The sequence below is a fragment of the Panthera leo genome, chromosome A2 (assembly GCF_018350215.1).
Source record: "Panthera leo isolate Ple1 chromosome A2, P.leo_Ple1_pat1.1, whole genome shotgun sequence".
Classification (NCBI taxonomy): domain Eukaryota; kingdom Metazoa; phylum Chordata; class Mammalia; order Carnivora; family Felidae; genus Panthera; species Panthera leo.
In genome coordinates this window covers 84,025,675-84,030,916 of record NC_056680.1, presented here as the reverse complement: position 1 = coordinate 84,030,916, position 5,242 = coordinate 84,025,675, and the positions used below count along the sequence as shown (strand labels likewise).

Genomic DNA, 5,242 nt, shown 5'->3' with positions numbered 1-5,242 from the left:
TTCATATCTTATCTATTATGAATTATTATGAATAATTCCACAGTGAACATACAGGTGTATGTATTGTTTCAAATTGGTGTTTTTATTTTCTTTGGACAAATACCCAGACATGAAATTGCTGTATCATATCAAAGTTCTATTTTTAGTTTCAAAGAGTCTTTATACTGTTTTCCACTATAGCTTTACATTCCCAAATTTACATTTCCAAAACAGGACACAAGTGTTCCCTTTTCTTCACATTCTCTCCAACACTTGTTATTTCTGATCTTTCTTGTAATAGTCATTTTTTGTTGTTGTTGATATTCAGCTGTATTTTAGTGTAATATATCTTGGCTATTAAACATTTATTTGTTAGTATATATCACACCATATTATATCAAATCATATATATTGGGTATATGGGAGTAGGTTGCCTTTTTATTTTGTTGATTTTTCTTTCGCTGTGCACAAGCTTTTTAGTTTGATATAATCTCATTTGTTTATTTTTGCTTTTGCTACCATTATGTTCAGAGTCAGATCCAAAAACATATCTCCAAGAGCAATGTCATGGAGCTTACCACCTCTGTTTTCTTCGAGTAGTTTTATGGTTTCAGGTATTATGTTCAAGTTTTCATACTATTTTGAGTTAATTTTTAAGTATGGCGTGAGATAGTGATTCAGTTTCATTCTTTTGCATGAAGCTGTCCGGTTTTTCCAGCATAGTTTATTGAAGAGACTGTCCTTTCCCCCTTGTATATTCTTGCCTCCTTTGCCATAAATTAATTGACCATATACATGCAGGTCTATTTCTGGGCTATCTATTCTGTTCCATTGATATGTGTGTTTGTTTTTACACTAGTACCATACTGTTTTGATTATGATAGCTTTTAATATAGTTTTAAATTAGGAACCATGATGCCTCCAGCTTTGTTCTTGTTTCTCAAAATTGCTTTGGCTATTAAGGATCTTTTGCAGTTCCACACAAATTTTAGGATCGTTTGCTTTATTTCTGTGAAAAAATGCCATTGGGATTTTGATAGGGATGCAGTGAATCTGTAGATTGCTTTGGGTACTGTGGACATTTTAACAGTATTAATTCTTCCAATCCATGAGCGTGGAATTGTTTTCCATTTATTTGTGTCTCCTTTATTTTCTTTCATGAATGTCTTCGTTTTCAGTGTATAGTTCTTTCACCTCTTTGGTTAAATTTATTCCTAAGTATTTTATCATTTTAATGCAGTTGTAAATGTGATTATTTTCTTAATTTCTCTTTCTGCTAGTTTGTTATTGGTGTATAGAAATACAACAGATTTCTGTATATTGATTTTGTATCCTGCAACTTTACTGAATTTATTGATTATTTTAACAGTTTTTTTGGTGGACCCCCAAACTGTTTTTCTTTATGTAATATCATGTCATCTGGAAATAGTGTTCTTGCCTAATTGATCTGTCTAGGACTTCCAATACTATGTTCAATATAAGTGGTGAGAGTGGACATTTTTGTCTTATTCCTCCTCTTAGAGGAAACACTTTCAGCTTTTCAACATTGTCTGATTTTATTTTTTTTTATTTTATTTTTTTTTAATTTTTTTAACGTTTATTTATTTTTGAGACAGAGAGAGAGCATGAACGGGGGAGGGTCAGAGAGAGAGAGGGAGACACAGAATCCGAGACAGGCTCCAGGCTCCGAGGTGTCAGCACAGAGCCGGACGCGGGTCTCGAACTCACGGACCGCGAGATCGTGACCTGAGCCGAAATCGGCTGCTCAACTGACTGAGCCACCCAGGCGCCCGAAGTCTGATTTTAGATGTGAGCTTTTCATATGACCTTTATTAGATTGAGGTACATTTCTTTTATATCCACTTTTTGAAAGTTTAGATCATAAATGGGTGTTGAATTTTGTCATATGCTTTTTCTGTATCCATTGAGATGATCTTATGATATTTATCCTTCATTTTATTAATTTAGTGTTTCACATGGATTGATTTGTGGATGTTAACCATCCTTAAGTCCCTGACCTTTACCATTCTTTCTCTTTCTTCTACAAAATTTGGGCTTTCTTTTTCTTTTTCTACTTCCTTGACTTGTAATGTTAGGTTGTTTATTAGTGATATTTTTTGTTTCTTGATGTAGGCATTTACTGATGTGAACTTCCCATTTAAAACTTTTTTTGATGCACCCCATAAGTTTTGGTATGTTTTATTTCCATTTTAATTTGTCTCACGTATTTTTTTTTCTTGATTTCTTCATTGACACATTGACTTTTCAGAAGCATGTTGTTTGGTCTGCATATATGTATGAATTTTCCAGTTTTTACTTGTTTTTTTTTTCTTCTTCCTGAGTAGAATGCTTTCATTTATATGAAATTAAGCTTCTGTGAATTTTCTTAAAATTTTTTTTTTAACGTTTATTTATTTTTGAGACAGAGAGAGACAAAGCATGAATGGGGGAGGGTCAGAGAGAGGGAGACACAGAATCTGAAACAGGCTCCAGGCTCTGAGCTGTCAGCACAGAGCCCGACGCGGGGCTCGAACTCACGGACCGTGAGATCATGACCTGGGCCGAAGTCGGCCACTTAACCGACTGAGCCACCCAGGCGCCCCAAGCTTCTGTGAATTTTCAAAATGTAAAAGTATCAAAGGTTTTACACTACATCAAATGAGAATCAGTAATGTTCACCTTCATATCCAAAAAAAAAAAAAAAAAATCAAGTAGAGGTTCAACAATCATTATATAAAATCTGAAATGAGTGACCCAAATTTTAAATTATCAGTAGATAGCTCTTCAATTTTAAGGGTCCCTCAGTATACTTTGGTTTGAAACAACAAAAAAGGACTATTTATTAAAGCATGAAAAATATTTCCAGAAAAGTGTCCAATTTGGAAAATGAAAACCGTAACCCTTGGTAAGTAGGAAAAATACAAATCATACACTGAACAGAGGGGAACAAAAAAGGCAACTGACCTTTATAGGAATCAAGACAACACCATGGACTTATATAAAATCTTCCCAAATCAGCAACATACCCTGCATGTTTAGAGCACTGTAATTAAAGCAAGATAGTTTTTTTATTAGTTGCATAATCTAAAAAAATGAGGAAATTTTGAGCTATACCTCTAAAAGGACCAGAGTTGTCATTGAAATACACATTTTTTAAATGTAGGCCTCACACCCAGCATGGAGCCCAGTGAGGGACTTGAACTCATGACCCTGAGAGTAAGACTTGAGCTGAGATGGAGTCTGACACTTAACCAACTGAGCCACCCAGGCGCTCCTGAAATAAACATTTCTTGAGAAATTGGGCAAAGTTCTCATTTATGGGAAATACGTTTTTTTTTCCACAAAGTGAAACTGAGAAAAATTGTATCAAATGAGAAATCTTTTTATCCAAAGCAATCTCTTTAAATAGCTCAATAATGCAATACTTGAGAAATGTAATTTTTCAACTCAGACTTGAAACAAATTATTCAATAAACATAATTGAATCTTAGTGCTTGGCACCAGAGTTTTCAAAAATTGAACAATTGTTTAAACCATCATACTGTTGTTCTTAAATCCCATTTTAAATTTTTTTATGTAGTGCTACTTTTTATTTTCTGAAGATAGTTTGTCCAGTCTAAGACAATCTAGACTGAACCCTGCAATGTACAAGCATGACTCAGTTCACTTCAAACCAAATGGTCAGTCTTTTGTTTTTATCAAAATCATATTATAATATTCATAACAATTAACCAGGATTTATCTGTGAACAAGGAAGGACCCACAGGACATTGTCTGTGGCATTCTGTGGAAAGTCTGTTTGTTCCTTCTTTCGGCTTCCTCTTCTGAAACATTTTCATGAGCTTCTTGTTACTCTACTTTTTTCAAAGGTTGAGAAGATTCTGATAATAATTATTTTGGGGGGGAAGGGTATGGCTTGATCTGTATCTTTTTGAAGGAAGAAGGCAGTGCAGCACAAATATCATACAGAGTCCCAATGATAGTCCTGAAAGCAGAGTTGCTAAAAGCAAAAACTGTACATTATCCCCAAACCCATAATCAAAGGTCTTCAATAAAATAGTTACAGCAAGTCCTGATCCATGAAGATAGCTGAAAGAGTGCTGACATACTATTCATCAGAACAGAATCTGGGCCAAACCATGATGAAATGGGTTCAGTAGTTTTCCACTCTTTCTCCTTTATAGTTTATGAAGTCCTTCTTATTCCTTGAGCCCTGATAGCACCTAAATTCACCATCTTAACAATAGTAGATGGAAGGAAGGGCAGTTATGATAAACCATCCACTCAGTCCTGGCTGCTCTATGACATCCCCTTTTGCAACATTAACCTCAAGATGTTCTCCCCATTAAGCAAAACTTCTCCATTCTGGTTGTAGATTCTGACAAGAAAGACACCATGGAGCATAAAATTCTATCATCCATTCTCCTTCCAGCAACTCTCTCCTGTTCTTGCCATGATGTTGGGCATGTCACTCTACTGCACATGGGTCCAGGGAACCCCACAAAACAACAGCAGGAGCCCTGCTACAGGAACCATGAGACTCCTGGAGGGTGTCATGTCTGGTGTTTGCCCCCCCCCGCCACATCTCCGTTTTTACTCGTAATTGACTTCTAGTTTTATACCACTGTGGTTAGAAAAGATGCTTGATATAATTTCAGTCTTCTTAAATTTATGACGATTTGTTTTGTGGCCTAACATATATTTATTCTGGAGAATGTTCTGTGTGCACTTGAGAAGAATGTGTGTTAGGTTGCTTTTGGATGGAATGTTCCATATATATCTGTTAAGTCTATCTGGTCTAACATGTTGTTTAAGGTCAATGTTTCCTTATTGATTTTTCTTTTCTTTCTTTCTTTTTTTTTCCTTATAGATTTTTCTGCCTGGATGATCTATCTATTAAGGCAAGTGGGGCATTAAAGCCCCTACTATTATTGTATTGCTGTCTATATCTCCATTTAGGTCTGTTAACATTGGCTTTATATTTTTAGATGTTCTTATATTGGGTACATAATTATTTACAGATATTATATCCACTTCTTGGATTGACCCCTTTATCATTATATAATCCTTTTTTTTTTGACTCTTATTACTGTCTTTGTCTTGAATTCTATTTTTTCTGATATAAGTATAGCCACCCCAGCTTCCTTTTGGTTTTCATTTGTATGGGGTATCTTTTCCATATCTTCACTTTGAGTGTGTATGTATCTTTACTTCTGAGGCGAGTCTCTTGTATTTTTTTTTTATTCAATAAAGACTTTGTCTT

The 5,242-nt window shown here is 34.9% G+C and overlaps 1 pseudogene; it reads right to left on the bottom strand.

Annotated features, from left to right (window-relative positions):
- Positions 1–3,683: 3,683 nt before the first annotated feature.
- On the bottom strand, positions 3,684–4,536 carry LOC122213158 (annotated as a pseudogene).
- Positions 4,537–5,242: the final 706 nt, after the last annotated feature.